General features: G+C 47.4%; 1 protein-coding gene across 1 annotated transcript in view; it reads right to left on the bottom strand.

Moving 5' to 3' along the window:
* The window catches only part of LOC119395932 (uncharacterized), a 351,513-nt gene extending 333,524 nt beyond the window's left edge, over positions 1-17,989 (bottom strand). Inside the window, exon 1 of the mRNA XM_037662964.2 lies at positions 17,422-17,989. The gene's annotated coding sequence lies outside the window, so the exon portion shown is untranslated. The remainder of the gene's footprint in view (positions 1-17,421) is intronic.
* Positions 17,990-18,522: the final 533 nt, after the last annotated feature.

The following is an 18,522-nucleotide window of genomic DNA, read 5'->3' as shown; positions in this document are numbered from 1 at the left end:
AAATAGTCCCGCCACGGTGGTCTAGTGGTTACGGCGCTCGACCGCTGACCGCGAAGGTCACCGGAACAATTTCTGGCCGCGGCGGCTGCATTTTCGATGGAAGCGAAAATGTTTGAGGTCCGTGTACTCAGATTATGTCCACGTTAAAGAAACCGAGGTGGTCGAAATTTCCGGAGCCCTCCACTACGGCGTCTCTCGTAATCATATCGTGGTTTCGGGGCGCTAAACCCCAGATATTATTATTATTATTATTTAAATATTTCAAATAGGTATTATTCTAAGCTAAACACAGGATTTCCAGAGGAACCCTTGAATTTTATGCGCCTTCCTTTTGTCTGAAAACCTAACAAGAGACTTTCCCTGCTCAGACACAACTTAAAAACACTCTTTCCGCTTCGGTGTAACAGATTGATAAACGAAGTGACGAAGTTTCTCGGGGTGCGACGTCTACAATAAAACTGACCGCTTACTTCAGGAGGGGATATTGTGCAATGCGATAGAAAGAAAGAAAGAAAGAAAGAAAGAAAGAAAGAAAGAAAGAAAGAAAGAAAGAAAGAAAGAAAGAAAGAAAGAAAGAAAGAAAGAAAGAAAGAAAAGTAGTACGTCAGGTCATACGTCGGCAAAAAATGTGAAGCTCACTCAGACTCACTCATGACATATATCTTGCTCTTAGACTCCACTCGGACTCATACTCACGAAAGTCTCTGTCAACCGGACTCACCCGGACTCAGATTCACTGAAAATTTCCTCAGTCGGACTCACGCGGGCTCAAGTTTGCCAAACTATTACTCACCCGGACTCACTCGGGCTCAGACGCACGGCTAGGTCTGAGTGAGTTCACTCATGAATGAGTTTGCCGACCGTCAAGCACGGCGACGCAAAGCTTCGCTTGCCCCAATTTTCCCGAAAGGGCTCCTCATTTTTTTTTCTTTTGTTCATCAGCAATCCTACCACATGTTGCTATGACTCAGCTGGCTGTCTTCGTCCGCTATTTTTTTTTTCTCATTAAGCAATCTGTGAGCTTTCCATCCGCAATGGACAGCTGCGCGCACCAGAAAGGAATGCCGACGACGTGTTCAAACGAGCTGGTTTGGAGCTTTAGCGGTAATTTAATGCTCGAAAACGAGAAGGCTTTCTCACTTTGCCAAATGGTACTTGGAGTATTTTCTCGCCTATTCCGATTACAAGGCTTCGTTCGGCTATGCTACACAGACGTGACTGGTCTCAAGAAATTTTCTTGTCAGGCAACCCATACGGTCACCATTTGTTGCAACATAACCGTGGAACAAAAACTTTATTTTTCAGAATCAGTCCAAATTTTAGTCATTCGGGAGGCTGGCATCGATATGTTTCGCAAATGCTGACGCCGAATCCCCTTCAGAAATGACCTCCCATATATGAGATGGGGGGAAGGCCTTTTAAATGGCGACATTAGCTGACATACATTTTATTCAATCTCCGCCCCCTCCTCCACCCCCCCCCCCCCCCCCGCTTCAACCTTCTTCACTGTCTCGACCCTTGCGGGACTAAATTTCGTGACTGCAGCCGGCTAGCTGAGGTGAGTTTGAGACCCCTGATATATATAGTGTCTTTTTTTCAGCTTCGTAAAGTGTCGTGTTTTTATTATTTGAATTTAGCGTTCCGTATTTCATTCGTTGTGTGCAGTTTTCACTATCTTTAATGAGGGAAATAATTATCGCGGGTGAAACAAGCACTGAGGTGACATAAACAACAATATCAGCGACCTTTCCTACAATTCTTTTTTCTTTTTCTTTTTTGTGCTAGACAAGAGAGTGGACGGTTCAGAGGGGGAAGTACAGCATTTTCCTTGAAAAGCTTATAGTAATTAAGACATAATAGTTATATACACAATAATGGAAACATGCAGAATATCTATAAAAACTCTAACAAGAGAAATAAAGTAAATTATCGCTTTACAAGTGTTAAGTGATACGTAAGTGGTAAATAATAAAATATTCATTGCTATTCGGAGCCCCATTTATTGCACTTGTCCCTAAATCGTGTACACAATGAGGAATGCAACTTAAGTCGTACAAGTAAAAAGATGCTGAACAACGTAAAAGAGCTCGTCCGCAGTTTTACCATTACCAAACTCATTTGGAAGAAAGAAGAAAAAACTAAAAGCCATTCTTTTTTGCTTTCTTTTCAGGGTAATTAGCGCTGGTGCGTAATGCTCAACTTGAAGCTAATTAAGCTCGCGAGTCATTGCAGTAGCCCTGCACTCTTCCGTCCGGCCCTCGCGAAGTCCTTCATTTTCTCGGCGGCAAGTTATGCCACCTGTCTAATCATCACTAAGCGCTCGCAAGGGCTCCACGATGGCGCGCGATGAATATGTGGGCGCTAAATGACGGCTCGAAGATTGATGGCGCGATGGACGGGAAAAAGCCGACATGAATTATTGAGCGAACTCTGCCGCAAACGGTTTCGGTTAGCGTAAAAAGGTGTTTAGGAGAGTGGTGCTTGCGTTTAACGGCACCAGTAAGCTTTAGCGAACTACCTTCGTGGCACGTGTACCAACTCTATTCGGAGCATATAATGACGTCAACATCAACAAAAGCATCATTATCACAAGCATCATCGCCGCCGGTGTTCCGATGATGGATGTAGACAGTTAAGCACGGTTAAAGAGAGTACAAAGGGTGTGGTAACTACGAAATAAGCCTTCGTAAGCCTCACTTCATTTTTCTTACCCACTAAAGGGAACCATGTGGGGATGCGAAGGAGCGCATGGGTCGACTTATAGTTCCGTTCATCGCGGGCACCTTGCCCGATGTTAACGCGTCCTTGCAAGTGGAGCACACCATGAATTCACTGTAGTTGCTGTTACTGTTACTTGTCCCGAACTCTTGTTCGAGCACGCCACGCGGGTTCATCGCCCGTCTGCAGAATCTCGTTCCCCGACGCCATCACGTGATTGCTGAGAGAGTGTAAGGGGAAGAAGCCACAGCGTCTTAACCAGCCCCTTACACAGGCCCGAACGCGCTAGCGCGTGCCAGCACGCATGGCTTTGTCTGTGTTACGCCAAGTTAGGACAGCATACGGCAGCCCGGGCCCCTAAAGTGCTCTGCCCGTATCATCATCAAGGCGGTCGAAGAACAAGAAGACTTCTCCTTGGCGCGAGCGCGCGCTCAGATGGTTATGCCAGGTGGGACGGTCGCCAATGGAGGAGGAGGAGGATACAACTTTATTGACGCCATGAAATGGGTCAGGTGAGGGGGGGGTGCAGGGAAAAGGTAGCCGATGGGTCCTCGGGCCGCTTTAGGTGGCCGAAAGTCCTTGCGCTTCGGCGACCCCCATGGCCCAGCACACTATCCAGTGTTGGTCATCCGGTCGTGAGCTGCGCAAAGCAGCCTCCCATCGCTCCTGTCTCTCAGCCCCCTCAAAGGGGGGATTTGGCTTGTTTGGACAATGGCGATACATGTGATTAAAGTCGGCTCGCGGACTCGAGCAGAGACGACAATGGGGTAAGGCGTCACCCTGATGAATTTGGGAATTGATGAAGTGGGATATTAAAGTGCCCATTTGGAGTCGGCGCCAAACGATTTGCTCAGCCTGGGACAGCGGTTTATGGGCTGGTGGGTAGATCATGCGGGAATTGCGGTAATGTAAAGTAATTCCATGATAGGTGAGTAGGCATTCCCGCGCGCTGCGAAAGGAAGGCAGACCGTCCACTGCCCGGTTGACGAGAGCTCGGGCTTGCTCATGGGCGGCTGTATTCCCGGGATGTCCACAATGCGCAGTACTTTAACGTGTACGTTTTCTTCTTGTTTTATTGCGATAGCAATTATATGGACAGTCTCGGCTGGAAAATGTCCGTCTTCGTCGCCGTCATTCACGGTATATGTATAAGTATGTATATATATAGAAAGGCCACAAAGAAAAATAATCAAGAAATTCTTTCCGACGCGCGGAATCGAACGGGCGACCTCTCGCTTTGCAGCCCGCCGCGTTAGACTTTAGGCCACGACTGCACCGTTTCTCAGCGTGCTAACGGCGAGCTGTTTATATACACTATGTAATTCAGCATGCTTTCTTAGTGGCTACATAGATGGCGCGACGTGCGCGCGTGTTGTGCGCTTTAAAGATCGTCGCCCCGCCCCTGCAAACGCCGTTGCTGTTCGCTCTACAGGGCGTCGTCGCTTTCGTGCGTTTATCTCAAGGAAAGAAGGGGCGGCCGGTGGGGTGCTTCGCTTCGCTCGCTGCAGCGGCCGCATTTGCGAAAGGAGCGCGCTGTTCAAACAGAAATAAGTAACAACTGTGACAATTAGTTCGCGCTCGTCTTGTGTGTACCTGTTCGTTTGTTTCGTGCGTCCTGCTTTATGTTTGAGCAGTGCGCTTCAAGTGTCGAGCTGTGACGCATTAGTTCGAACTCGTCCTGTGTGCGTTTTTTTCGTGCGTCCTTTGGGCTCGAGCGACGCACTGGCAATTTCGAGCTGCTTTCCGTTCTTCGCGTTACATTACAATTTATTGCTATCGCAATCATTGCTTCGCCGTTGCGGCGAAACTGTGACTTTTTTTGTTTGTAAGCGAAGCTTTTATGACTCACACCTTTCGACGCCGTACGCAAAAGTATCCGGCGAGCGCTCAGAAATGCGGCGCTTCAAGGTGCGGCTGTCGCACGCGTGTGTGCATGCGCCGTTTTCCAGCAACTGATGCTCTCTGGATCGTGAGCTTCTCGGCGATCGGCCGTTTCTGATATCGCAATCTGATCTTTTATCGAGGTGACTTGTCATTCCACACTACCACATTTGATTCTACCGCGGGTAAAAGCACGCGAGCGGGGGCGACGAACGCGGCTGAAGCAGAGATCAAACGCGGCCTCCCCCTATAGAGGGAGAGGGCGCGCATCTACACGAAGCCGCGCACACTCTCTCTCTCTCTCTCTCTCCATAGGGAGAGGGCGCGGCGTCGAATCTACACGCCTCGCGCTGACGCGCTGCAACGCGTACGTGTGGTCAGGCCTTAAGACAGACCACCCAACAACATCCACGGCTGCGGAACTCCCAACTCTTCGCGCTGCACTTTGTGTAGTCCATCGCGAACAACCGCAGCGATGACCGATTTTCAGTGACTCCAAGGCAGCCCTACAATCTCTGTTATCAAGGAGTAGAAGCGAAATCGGGTCTTCGACAGTCTACAGGCGAGCTCAGCACGCGCACCTCGTCCCTCTTGCCGTCCGGATTGCGGTCTGGCGCGGCCGGTCTGGAGCATGCGCTTCAGATATCTTGATACGCGAATTTGAGACTGGTCGTGGGCCGGACTACAGGAGGAACGCGCGTGCGCGCGTCTCATTCTCGTCGTACCCCTAGCGGTCGATGTCGGCGGCACCAGACTGTTGTGGATGGATGGATGCTATGAGCGTCCATTTTTTTACGGTGTGGTGACACGTGCGCCACCAGGCTTGACAGGGAAAAAAAAGGTAAAAAAAACACTTGTTTTTTTTTTTGTAATTGGCATAATGCCATGTCTAGTTCAATCAAATCGACCTTACTGTACAAAAAATAAGACCATAAATTCACAGCCCAAGTCTCCTCCCCTTACGGCAGAATTACCCTATTTTTCCCACTATTTGTTTTTGTCGTTTCTCTCTACTTTTCCGCCACCACTCCTCTAATCGTCTCTGACCTATTTCTATTGCGGCCGTGTCTACCTTTCCATTGCTGTACCTAAGACCCAAGGCTTCACGTAGACTCGTGTCCAAGAATACACCTGGGTGGTATTGCATCCCACCGCTGAAGTGCGGGAGTTGGCCGTGAGTGATGCGGACGTACGATGAAAAACTTGGGTTTATTTACAATAGGTGCATTAATAGAATAGAGTGAAAAAACTGCAGATAAACATAGTTTCGGCCGGCAGCATATCGTAGGCTGCGGACCACGGCCAGGAGAAGATGACCCGTCTTTCGATGGTTGTGCTTCTTATAAAGCTTTACCACACGTCACTTCCAGCCAATCAAGAACTGGGGCGAGATGATGTCATGTTCGTCCAATCGGCAGTCCCAAACAGGTGGCCTCCTTTTCGGCCAATGGGAGACCCAGAACCGTGTTGCCGGGGGATTGCACTCCTTGCGGCGTTGATCCATTGTTGTAAGAGCACCCGCCTAGAGATGCAATGCCTCCTTGCATCATGTTGCATTACGGGGAGGCCATCGTCCCCGGGTCGATGTACGTGGAACATGAACCACCTCGGCTCCCGGCGCAAAGGCGTCGCTCACAGTATGACTCACACTCCCATGCCTCTGAGGGAATGCCGCTCTTATGCGCTGAAAAGCTGGAGGCCGAACTCATGCGCAGTTCGTATCTAACAGCGGATATCTCCACAATGAATTAGAACATGCTACGAGAACATGCTACACGAACATACAAGTAGAGTGCCTCGATCCGCGCGCCTCCGCTTAGAATGGTGTCAACTTTTGAAAGGGCAGGTGCCGCCTCCTCGGCCTTGGCGGCTGCGTGGCCGCCATTTTGAATCCCCGGCCCGGTCACTTGTACGTGGCGTGCGTGCTGTTGTTAGGTCGGTGCTCGTTTCCCTCCAGCTTTATGCACTCGCTGCCGTCACCATGGCCGGGCGTTGCGTGCTGCAGTGCACCAATCATTCCAGGAACGCTGGGAGCTGTATCGTTTTCGAAGATACGGAGGTTACTTTGGAGAGTAAAAATCAAACGTGACAAGCGGCATCCGAAGAACACATTATGCACTTGCTGCGAAAGTTCCCGGCCGGTATTTAGAATGGATATGCAAGGATAACTTCTGCCGGTGTTAACCTTGCGTAATAAATGGAGACACTGATATCAGCTACATGCTTAAAATATTTCGGTTCCGTGTGCATGAATCCTGCATTTTACTTCGCAAACATTCTTCACTGCACTTGGTTGGTCCTGTATATCTGCCTTTGATTTTTGCTTTCGCTTTTTTTGTGACGTGGAATGTATCATGGAATATATTATGCGTGTTTGTCTGCAGATCAGATCCTTCTTTTTTCCTAATAATAATTATTTCTGAGAACTTACGTCCCAAATACCACGATAAGATTATGAGAGGCGCCGTATATAGTGGAAGGCAACCGAAATTTTGACCATCTGTTGTTCTGCAACGTACACTTAAATCTAATTACACGGGCCTCTGTCATTTCACCCCCATCGGAATGAGGCCGCTGCGGCCGGGATTCAAACCCGCAACCTTCGGGTCACCAGTCGAACACCATAACTAAAACTATGGGGGATTCTTGTTGTCTATATTCGTTTCCGTGTTTCAAGTGCGCCTTCTGTGTTGGTCTGATGCCCATGTATGTATGTGTGCAGTTAAATGTTTTTTATCCTTCACTGTTTCTGTGTTTCACGGCTACATTTTCGTCCTGTCTTACATCATTACGCAGTTCCCGTTTCCTTTTTATATATATTTTACGACCACTGTGAAGCGACTATTGGCTGTTGTGTTTTATTGTGTAATTTGCGTTTGTTTTGTGTAATTGCTTCTATCAGCGCAGCATTAACACACACGCACAAACACACACACACATATATTCAGTATTTTATTTCTTTGAGCAAGCATAATTTATTTATTTATTAATAATGTAAGCCATAAAGGCTCGTACAGGAATGCGCATACAAACAGTTCTCGCGAAGAGTCTACAAAAAGAAGACGAATGAAAACAAGAAGAAGACGGGGAAGCATTGTGTACAGTTACATACACGCTATGCCAGTAAAAAAAGAATACAAGAAACAAAGTCAAGTTGTACAATGAGAACCTCATAGAAAACCAATTAATGCAATAAAAGAGACGTCTGCCTCGGTGGTATAGTGGTTACCGTGCTCGGCTGCTGACCCGAAAGTCGTGGGTTCGATCCCGGCAGCGGCGGTCACATTTCGGTGGTGGCGAAATGCTAGAGGCCCGTGTAGTGTGCGATGCTAGCGGACGTTAGAGAACGCTAGGTGGTCCAAATTTCCAGAGCCCTCCACTACGGCGTGCGTCGTAATCATATTGTCGTTTTGGACCGTAAAACCCCAGACAATAGTTTTAACAAAAAGAGAAAATAAACGATTAAGGGGATATGCAGCACAAAATGCAGAACAGTATTGGAAACACTCAATAACATGGGCATGCAATCGGGCATCAAAAAAAAATAAATAAAACTGCAGACACAAAAGGAAAAACACACAGATACTGCGTGTGTATGCAAAGTTGTATGGCATAGTAAACACGTATTCATCATTCTTATAAGGACTCAAGGTGCAACTCTAGTGCCGACACAAATGCAGCCCAAGCTTAGCAGCAAGAAATGTCAGTAATAACAATCATAAACAAGCTCTCATTTCATCTTAGCAGGATATTTGCACCATACTGCCCCTCGCCCCTTTATCCTGTGTACAATATGCCAATTATAATAAACGAGTAAATTTTTTGTAAACTTAGCAAAATAAGCCGCCTTAGTCGCGCTTAGGTAGCTTCGCATCACTAAAGTGCGTGTGTTGGGATATATATATATATATATATATATATATATATATATATATATATATATATATATATATATACACTGCTGCTGACATTTATATAAATACATTAAACGATTCTTTGTGTATTTGGAATGCAGAGTTTACGAGGAAATTAAGTAAGTCTTTAGACATAACTCTGCCGTTTCCGACATAAGGAAGAGGATTCGTTTTCAACATAACAAAGTCTACTTCTACCTCTAGCGCAAAACACATGCTCAGGCCATCAGCTTACATGAATTGCATGCTCCCTCAATAAGAACTTACGCAAGAACAGCACTAAAAGCTGTCCAAGCTTCAAAAAGGAAAAGAAAAAGCTCGCTAGCGTGCACTTATTTCCTGACGCATCCGTGCACCGCAAGCGCGTTGTGTAGCGCGTTTCGCAAGCTGCCTAGCTGCGGCTGGAGGCGCAATGGCGGCCGTCGTATAGTAGACGACGCGACTGTCCTCACCCTCGGCGGAGCGCGCGGGCATCAATGCATCCTACATACAAGCACCACGTAGCGCCCTCTGGTTAGTGCACGGTGCCTACAGATAAATCGCATTGCCAAATGAAATTGCTTATGCCGCGGTAGAATCGCGGGCAAGGTCGTAAAAATTTACAGCAGAAATATACTAGTGTCAGTTATAATTGTAATACGCATAGCACAGCGGCCACTTGACGGCACCCCGTCAGCTTTGTGAAAAGCTTGGAGGACGCTTGAGCTCCGCCTTCAAGAGTAGAACGCGATAGCGTAATCGGGACCCGTGCGCATCGCCTTCTGAATTGCTAGCCTAGCTTCGGTTCTCGGTGCATGGCTCAACCGTGCCGTAAAGAAATGAACGACTGTGCGCGTAACATTGTCCGTTTCAAACTATCCTACAACGCCTACTGCAAGTGGAGTTGTTAAGTACCCACTACGCCATAACTATTCTTTTTGCGAATCAGCGAAGGGCACACTACGCGTCCGTAAAGCAACACGCGAACCTACGCAGCTGCTCCCTGTGTTGATGTTTTGCAGCTGATGATGATGATTACGTATGTCCGAGCGCCTTGTAATGGGTGGGCCTTTAAAACACCCGCTCGTTGCGCAATTCACATGTTTTTGACACCCGGCGCGATTATACGCTTCTGCCACGCAGTATTACATGCGTTAAGGAGACTCCTTCCACTACATGACATTCATATAGTGGTTCTTTCCGAAGCAGTTTCAAGCAATAGCATGCTGTGTGGTAGAACACCTGCTTGCCACGCAGACGGTTTGGGTTCGATTCTCACTCGAACCTAAGATTTCTATTATTTCTTTTATTTGAATCTTTCTAGAATTTTCGGTCACGGACAGGATGATGATTTTTCGCTCACTACCAACGACGCCGGCGCCGACGCCGACACCAAAATTTCTGCGAAACGACCACTTTAACGCTGTCGCGTTAAAATGTACCGAACGTCTCAGTGCGCTGGTTCGCCCGAATAAAATTCCGGTCATTTCATTCTTGTCATGTCACCTCGATAGTACAGAGATTTCGGTGCCCTGCTGCTGACCCGAGTCACATGTTCGATCCCAACCACGGCGGTCGCCTTTCGATGGAGGCGAAGTGCTAGAGTACCGTATATTGTGGGATGTCACTGCACGTTAAAGAACGCCAGGTGGTCTAAATTTCCGGAGCCACACACTACGGCGTGCCTCATAGTCATATCATGGTTTCGCCACTCCAAGAGCCCCAGATAATATTATAAAAGTAAATTTGTAATGCCGTGCTGTATGGCAAGTACGGTATGCCAAGAAATGTGTGACATGACATGCTGGGCGTGACATACACTTCATGGCATGCAGAATGTGTATGACAGCGTCAAGTATGTATGACCCACAAGTGAAATGTCATGACATGAGTGACGTGGCATGGATGTCACCTCTGTCACAACATGAATGGCATAATGGCATGATACATACGTCCTGAAGCCGTGTATATAGTGACATTACCTTGGTGTATACCTGCAACAGACACTGCGTGACGTGTGTGCGAGAATGAGTGAGTGAGTGAGTGAGTGAGTGAGTGAGTGAGTGAGTGAGTGAGTGAGTGAGTGAGTGAGTGAGTGAGTGAGTGAGTGAGTGAGTGAGTGAGTGAGTGAGTGAGTGAGTGAGTGAGTGAGTGAGTGAGTGAGTGAGTGAGTGAGTGAGTGAGTGAGTGAGTGAGTGAGTGAGTGAGTGAGTGAGTGAGTGAGTGAGTGAGTGAGTGAAACAACATTATTAGGTCCACAATAACGCGAGGAAACTCAACGTCACCTGACTAGGCCCACTCCGGAGAAAGATAAATTACATGTCATGACATACATGGCAAGCCCTTAGGTCATTCCATGCCATCAACGGCATCAATGATCGGATGTCTCGGCGGTCGTTTCACTACCGTGTTTATGAGTATATGCGTGGCATAACATAAATGGTGCGACATAAACGTCATGACAGACATGCCACGACATGTACTGTAACTGCTCGCATGTTTCCAGAACTGGCTGACTAACGTTCGTTAGTAGTGGTTAACAATGCCTACTGTTGGATAACTCTTGACTAGCAGTAGCTATTGTTGCGTAACTACCGTTGGCTTACTACTAATGATAATATGTTGGGTGTTACGTGCCAAAACCACGATATTATTAGGGTGCACCGGAAACTCGTGTTATTTATTCTGCACCATACTGGAATCGTTTCTCTCAACAAAAAAAAAAGGCTTGCAGATTGATTTTCCCCTCAGCCTTCAGTTGCAAGTTAAACAAAAAGACAAGACAAAAAGACAAAAAGACATGCCTTCCGTGTGGCAGGGGCATGTCTTCAGAAAAAGCTAAGCACGCGGTGACGGAAACTAAATTCGAATTAAAAGAACATAATTGCTAAGTATATTCGAGGACATTAGACGGTGAGCATTGACAGTCCTGTGGAAGAATCTGGAAGAGGCGTAAAAGAGAAATAAAAAAAAAGGCCCAGCTAATGCGACGTGAGAGAGAGAGAGAGAGAGAAGACCCGGCCGGCTGAAGTGCTTGCACTTGCAGTGTTTATTTCTTCTGCAACACGAAAATGCCATTTCTTCGTCACACCTGAGCGTCTGTTCTATCGTAGATCGATGCTTTCGTTAATTATTTAGCTCGTATATCAACCGCCCAAAGAAACACATGGCAAGGTTAAACATACCTATCGGTGGGGTTAGTTGGATAGTACTGAGCCGCTTGCAAAAGTTTTCAGGAAAGCAAAATAAGAAGCTGGAATAGTCGGCCGTCCAATAGAGATCCCCGTTGTGAGGGTGTATACAATGTGCATCGTCGCGCACTCCACCGAAATCACGGAAACCACTGGTTGCAGAGGGTCAAGTACTTGCAATTCAGTTCCGTGTAGACTGTGTCGTCGTCTTACTACTTAATTAAAATCGTCCGAAGAGCGTCAACCGGAGTGCGCAGTATGACGGCGAGCTGCTGGGTTTCCTCAGCCAATCAGACAGATCTTCCACTGATCTTTTTTCGCATGGAAGTGCGACGTTTATTCATGTTCCAGTGGAATGATGGAGAGCACCACTTCTCGCGCTTCACCCTTGCATTGCCATGTTTTCAGAAACCTGCTGCCATCCTAACCAGCTAGTTTAAAGGGACCATGACACCCAATTTTCGATCATAATCTGTGTCATGTGGATTAATCCTTGTGCATTCACAAATAAGCTGGCGAAATTTCAGCGCAGTTGGTCGAGCACTTAATTTATAATCGAATATTTTTATAAACACGCAAGCGGCCCGAGAGTCAGGCGACACTGGTGCACTCGCGAGCCGTGACGTAACAAGCAGCTAGCTGTGCAAGCGCCTGCATTACGGCGAGCGATATCGTTTCGTGGTCAGCTGCGCCTGATATCGAGATATTTTAGCATATATTCTTCAGCTTGGCACTAAAATTGAAGGATTTGCAGCGGCTGAAACTTTGGTAGAAGACGGCGGCTCCGTTCCGTGCTGCACATGACGTCACATGCGCCATTGCAAAATGGCGGTCGCCGGCTGTGGGCGGGGTTTACAGCCGGTGACTTCTAGGGCTTGTGTTGCGCTGAAATATTCTTTTACGGCCCACTTTTGAAATCTGCATAGGCATAATCGACCATCCTTCCAGTTTTCGCTGAAAACCACAAATCTATGGGCAACCGTGTCATGGCCCCTTTAGTTATACTATCGCCTTACGTATATGTCAGCTCTTCAACAACCTGTCTACACAGTTGTCATTCGTGCTTAGCTTCGATAAACTTTACAATGCGCCAAAATGTTCACGCGTATACGCGGACTTCGCTTTTAGTTTGTATGCGATGGCGAGCTTTTAGCCAGGAAAACGAAATGCTTAAAGCTCAGAGACCGACCTCTACAGAGATTGCTACGTCAGTATGCCCTCTCGGATGTAACGGCACTCTTCCTGTTCTTGCTTTGAATCTATTGGGCCCCTTATACTTGTGTGTGGTATCGAACCAGACGCGCCCCTGGTTGACCTCCTTGCCTTTCAGCTTTCTTGCCTCTCTCTCTCACACAATCACTCTTTCTCCCTCTCTCTCTCTCTCTCCCTAGCATGCTCCACAGGAGTATCCACATACCATGTATCCGCTGCACACCTATACAGAAAATGTGTAACTTTATTCACACTTACGATACGTTCAAAGCACTTAGATTTTGGCGGACCAAAGAAGCAGCGAGGACTCTCTCTTTTGAGAAGGAACGGGGAATGAAACAAAAAACGAAATTCATAGGGTTCTTCGAGAGAACAGAACGTTATTACTTTTTTGGATTGTGACAGCGTCAAAATTCGAACTGTCTGTCCATGGGATTGCACACAAGAAACACATATTCACGAAAGCTGCACAGCAACTTGCGATGTTTGTTCCGTATCTTCACAACTTGTCTGTATTGTCTACAGACTGGTCATGTCAAATAATTTCTCGGCATCAGCATTTCTGATACCGGACATAAAGGTAGAATGAAACTGAACGCTGCAAACGCACTGCGCGACAAAAGCGCCCTAGGAGAGGCGCAGAAAAAAGAAAGACAGGATAGGAAAGAGCACAATTTACTTCTACTTTTTTCTGCATCCTTTGAAAGCTGATTGTGTCGCGCAGTGCATTTACAAAGTTCAGAATGAACTAACTAGCCAGAAAGAAAGTGCTTGTTGTAGAATGAGGCATTTAAAACAGGGTAACATTTTTGACCGACATTGAACTTTTTGCTATCAGCTCGGCTTTGGGCTATGAAGCGTCAGTAGAGATTACACAAGGGTTATTTTTAGTGTTTGGCGAGCAGTCATTACGTCACCATAGAGCGCAAAGAAAAATGGTTTGAAGAAGAAGAAGAAGCTAGTGAGCGGTATTAATGAGGCTGACGTGCTACTCTTTCTCTCGATAAGCGGTTCTTTACGCCCGGTGTCGATGTTGCGGCACTAAGGAGCACACAAAGACCAGCACAAAAGACAACGTTGTAACGTCTCATTGGATACCAGGATGCTGCGATATTCCTGGAAATATAGCGGAGATGGCGAAGGGCAGTGCAGCAAAAATAGCGCGAATGAAAACAATTGTGTTATTATCTCTTTTATTCCAGCAGTGGTGTTCACCGGTTGGTGAGAAACATATCCTATGGCCTTAATAGAAACACTTTGGTTGAACAGAAAGCAGTTCTCAGACTTGTACTGTATAGACCTTAACCTTAAACATTTCATTCCGGTAAAATTGAGAAAATCAGACGTTGATCGTTTGTTGTATATTCTGCGGTTTACACGTGACACCTCTTACGCAAATATAAGTCTGTCGCTAGTTCATCAAGCTCTTGCGTACACGGCGATGAAGATACAAAACACCTGCTTCCCATGTGCCCACGACGCACTGCGATGAGACAAAAACACTGTCCAGGGTTGCCTTCCTCGTCCTGTGTCGTGCTGCTTTATTATACTCTGAGACGTACCAACCAGCCACAACGAGCACGCTGTTAACGAAAACTAAAAGCCCGATCTAATGTTATTAGCCCTTCAAACTTTCACTGCGATAAAAAATTTACATGGACCATGGCCAACAATTCAGTGACAAAAAAAGGACCTATGGCGCACAAAAGATATTAGTCAGACCCTAAACATTAAATGGGCCAATTTTATTTGTCTTTGCTTTTTTTTTGTTAGCGTATAAATTGTACCTGACGAATGAGTTGCCCTTGATTGTCTATTTCATATGTTGCCCATGCGTTTAGTTATGCAGATATCTTAAGGGCTCATATGCGGGTTCGCAGAATCTTTCACGAACTTTGTCTTGCTTAATGAGTTCTGCTGGGCCTTCATTTACACGGGTGCGGAACATAGCAAATGATTTCTACTGCCTTTAGTGCATTTCAGTGTTTATTTGCTTGTGTGTGTGTGTGTGTGTGTGTGTGTGCGTGCGTGCGTGCGTGCGCGCGCGTTTCCTTTTAGTTATGCATCTTAATTTGCTCTATTTTTCCCTCCTCCCGAAAAAGTAAGCATATGGGATGCTACTCTCTGTAACAGTTGTCACACCGCTCTCTCCCTGTTTCCTCTTTCTCCTTGTGTGTTTGTTTATGTATTTCAAATAATAATAACGAAAAGAGGCGAGCTGGAGCCCAGTAAGGGCGCATACACATCGCATGAAGCACATCGATGAAAAAAACACGGTTCAACCGCTCAACAAGGCTCGAACGGTCCGCCTCGCTCATCCAATACCACATATCGCTGCTGCTATAGCACATCGCCTGCCGCGGTGTGATCCGCTTATGGCTCACAACGGCGGATCGTCCGATCTTAAACGTAGCTGCGAAGAGCGGCTGATGAGGACGGGATGTCTCTGTTTAAAATAACATCAAATTTCGTGCTGCCAGATCCGCTACGACACAATGACCCGGCGGTCCTCTCGAGTTTCTGTATTCCGGCGTTGTCCGTATAATCAGTTTGCTGAGACCTGTACGTAGAACTGCAGTTGCTCAAAACCTGCACTTCGACAGTCGATGCTTCTCTCAGTGCACCGTCCTCCAGTGTATCACAGTGGTTCTGTAATACTTCCTGCGCACAATACTCTAAGAAAAAAAAAAAGAAGATTCCTGCGACTCTTTGGGGGCGAGTCCAGACATACCGCATATACTATAACTCTCTTTAAAGATACCCGTTAGCTCTCTTGGGGGGAGCTTTGACTCTGTTCCTGGGGCGCGACACTGCAAAACAGGGTTGACGTGTATATCTTTAAACGGAGTTATATAGGTGGAAAGTTATTAATCACCAAAAATGGTAACACGGAGTCTTTTTTTTTCTTAGAGTATACACGTAAGTGCCACGTTACCTTCGACGCTGTTTTGTGACGCGTACTTGTCGCTCGTTCTCCCCGCAACGTTGCTTCTGTCATCAAGCATTTTGGTACGGACGTGAATGCCAACCCGCTAAATAGCCTTGCGCTTCACGGAGACAAAACATGCGCACCCAAACTAAATGTTTCATACCGTGAGCCGGCTTCGAGAAAAATATTCCGAAAAGCTTTTATAGCGCTTGTCGTGTGCCTTCGGCTCTTTTGTGGTGTTTTAGCGAAAGAGCAGGAGCGCGGTCAAGTGCTCGTCACGCGTTCACAAAGAGGGATAATGAGAGTTGCGCACAAACATTCACGCTAAGCCGATAACCCTGGAACGAATTCACAGCACTTTCCGTTCTTAAGCGCAGTTTGCACTTGGTCAGCTAGCTTTGTTCGTTTTATGTTTCGTATCAACAATGGTGAAACTTCTCTGTTGCAAACCAATTCATTTTCTTTTTTCAAACACGGACCCATATTTTTTTTTTTCACTAGAATCGCCGTTCAAGCCATACAGATATAACTGACTCGTGTTGCGAACAAAACGAAGAGTTCTTATCAAAAAAGGCGATGAGACAACGAGCAAGTTTTCTGTAATCGAAATATATTCGCAGGCGATTATCATCCGTGTTTATTTCGGCCTATTTTGGCGCATCAGCGTCCATGACTATTTAACGATGACCAACTGCCGAGGAAGCTAATATAACCTACGGCCGTTCTGTATAGACGACGGTGACAGGCACTATATCACTCCTTAAGTTTCACTCACAGATTATGAGGGACGATATGCCTGAAACAACAGTTTGTCAAGTCATATCAGGAAAAGCACGTGTACTGCCAGAACTTGCAAGCACCTTGACATCGTTCCGTTTCACGACGACATGCTATGAACTGCTTTCTTTATCTTTGTATTGTTCGGATTTGTTAATGGCAATCTCTCCTTCTGCAACGACAGCGAAATCTTGGTTGTCATGATGTAAAAAATTCAACAAATCAATGTATTATAATAAACCTTTAACGTTCGGCCAAGCCCGATAATAAGATGGGTGGAACATCGCTCACGACGGTTGACGGAACACTGAAAGGAATAACACTAGAATAAAATTGTTTCATTATACCGCAGTTTGAGTAACCACTTGTCGCCGTTACTCGGGTGATGTCCGGGTCTGTGACTTTGCTCTTCTTGAAGTCATGCCGCGGTGAAACGCGGCGCACTTACTCATAGGGCTAGTATATCGGTCGCAGACACAATTTTCATCCCCTAATAATTAGTTAAAATAACGAGCAATAATTACCCGTGAGGTTCATTATTATGAGACGACGCCGTGGAATAAGACCGTACCAGATGACCCTCTTGTCAGTTCTGCTTACGCGTGAGATCCTGATAATACCCCTTGATCTACGTTTGCTTTTATATATGTTTCGAAGCACCAGCCCTAATATACTTCTACTTTGTCCTTTCTGTTCGCCTGCGAGCGAGAAGACGTGTCGCTCGAATTGGCAAACCTCGGAAGAGGCGAACAAAAATCACAGTGTCGCGGTATGGGACGGCATGGCTTATAGTAGTACTGTATACTGAGTTCAGGCTCACCAGTTGCTTTTCACTTCGGGGTGTTCAGGCTTGACGCTGAGCAGACAGGTGATCTCGCTCCTCGCTGGTGCAGGGACGCCGGCGAAGTAAGCACGCGCCCACCAAACCAGGGGGGCCAGTCAATCAAGAAGCATAAAAGAAAACTATGTCCCAAAGGAGAGAGTCTATGCTGCAATCAACAACGAGCTCGTAACACGCTCACAGAGCGTGCGAACGCGCGCGCGTACGCACGCGATAAACAAACCGCGATGTTCTTTCCAGGCGTTCACGTCACGCGGCGGCCACTCAGTGCGACGTGTGTCCGGAGGGGAAGAAGCGCCGATCGTGTGTGTTTGAGCAGCGGTGACGACGCTTTTCTTTGAAGCCCAGCGGTCTCTTTTTAAAGTGCGGACCCCATCCTCCTCCTCCGACTTCTTACCCTCTCTCTCCTCCTCCGCAACGAGGCCCGTCGTCTCTCAACGGCGGGCCAACCTTCTACGTCACCCCCGCCGGCGGTGGTAGTGGAGAGTGTTTCGCACGCGCTAGCTTCGCCCTCCCTCCTCTCGGGGCAACGTGGATTTCTCTTCCCCCTCGGCGGCTGAGCCGCACCGCCAATGGCGCGGGGCCCCCGGACCCCGCGGAGCCCCGAGGCCGCCCTGCTCTGCGACGGCGAGCCTTCGGCGCCGCGAAGTATCCCGGATCGCGCCGCGGGGACACAACCTGTGGCCGACGCCGGCCCCGCAATAGAGCCGACGGACGCGACCCCCCTCCCCTCCGCATTTTCCCTCCCTCACTCGTAGCGGCCACCTCTACTGACCCGCGCCCCTCACTCGTCACCGCGGTCGCGCCGTTCATATCACCTGTCCACTATTTCTTTCACGACGGGTCTAGCGTGGCCACGCTACCGCGCGCGCTTCGTCAGCTGCGCTCGCACGTGACGTATTTGCCGGGAGAAGCGACACACGTTGTCTCCTTAGTGGTAAGCGTGCTACGAAAGGAGCGCGCAGTGCGAAAAAGAAAGCAAAGCTAGGAGCGGTAGCGTAACGCGCGAATCGATTTTCTTTATAGTGCTGTTAAGCTTATTTCGATCCAGTCAGTATTCGTAAACAAATGGAATGCAAG

Source organism: Rhipicephalus sanguineus, chromosome 6 (genome assembly GCF_013339695.2).
Source record: "Rhipicephalus sanguineus isolate Rsan-2018 chromosome 6, BIME_Rsan_1.4, whole genome shotgun sequence".
Classification (NCBI taxonomy): Eukaryota; Metazoa; Arthropoda; class Arachnida; order Ixodida; family Ixodidae; genus Rhipicephalus; species Rhipicephalus sanguineus.
Note: the sequence above shows the minus strand (reverse complement) of the source record. Positions and strands in the feature narration are given on the sequence as shown.